The sequence below is a fragment of the Orycteropus afer genome, unplaced genomic scaffold (genome assembly GCF_000298275.1).
Source record: "Orycteropus afer afer isolate SDZICR_OR568_19922 unplaced genomic scaffold, OryAfe1.0 scaffold00339, whole genome shotgun sequence".
NCBI classification, from domain to species: Eukaryota; Metazoa; Chordata; class Mammalia; order Tubulidentata; family Orycteropodidae; genus Orycteropus; species Orycteropus afer.
Genome location: NW_006921926.1, coordinates 2,347,676 through 2,348,999, shown reverse-complemented (window position 1 = coordinate 2,348,999; position 1,324 = coordinate 2,347,676).

The window sequence follows — 1,324 nt, the reverse complement described above, 5'->3', positions numbered from 1 at the left end:
ATAAATGAAAAATTAGAAATGATACAAAATCTACACACAGAAATCCAGAAGATTAATACTAAATGTTCAGAAATAGATAAGGCATTGAATGGGCAAAGGAGCAGAATTGAATCAATGGAAGACAGCATTAGGGAGATTGAAGGCAAATACCTGAAAACTTCTCTGGAAAGGGATACATCAGAAAAAAGATCAAAACAAAATGAAGAAAGCCTAAGGTTCATGTGGGATACCATCAAAAGGAATAACCTACGTGTCATTAGAATTACAGAACAGGAAGAGAAAAAAATAGAACCACAGAGAAAATTGCCAAAGATTTGTTGAAAGAGAATTTTCCTGGTATGATGAAAGATGAGAATATATCCATTCAGGAAGTCCAATGAACCAAACAGGATAGACCCCAAAAGAAAATCACCCAGACATATCATCATCAAACTCACCAAAACCAAAAACAAAGAAAGAATCATGAGAGCAGCAAAGGAAAAACGAAAAGTTACCTACAAGGGGTAACCAATAAGACCAAGCTCCGACTTCTCAGCAGAATCCATGAAGGTGAGAAGACAATGGGATAGTATATATAAAACCCTAAAGGAGAAAAATTTCCAACCAAGAAGTATGTGCCCAGCAAAATTGTTCCTCAAATCTGATGGTGAAATTAGAACATTTCCAAATAAGCAGAAATTAAGGGAATTTGTGTAAACCAGACCAACCTTACAAGAGATGCTAAAAGGAGCCCTTTGGACAGAGAAGCAACAACAGCCAACAACAATTGACCATTAACACACATGATGATATACCCCAGAAACCAACCCAGCTATGGAAGTATCCAAAGTAAATAAACCTACAATATTGTAAACAGGGAACCAGAGACATCAACTGACAAATGAGGAAAACTACAAACCAAAAGAAAGGAAAAAAAAAAAAACTGTGTCATTACAGAACTTCTAGATGGTAGGGAAGTCAAGACAACTACAAGATAGAATGGACCGTTCTAAACTTGGGAAGAAAACTATAAATCACAGGGTAACTTCAAAGAAAACTGATAAACTTTCACATCAAAAAAGAGGATCAGCATAAATATTCAGCAAATACTAAAACAATAGCAATGAAGGAAATGATAACACAATTCATAAATAAAATTAGCTCAGCATAGAAAATTATACGGAACAAAGAAATCGACACCACAAAAAAGCACATAACAAAAATGACAGCAACAAATTTATATTTACCAATAATTCCATATCTGGCAAGGGATTTATCTCTAAGATTTATAGTAAAAGAGTGGATCACCAAACTATGGTACATACACATACTGGAATGCTATGCA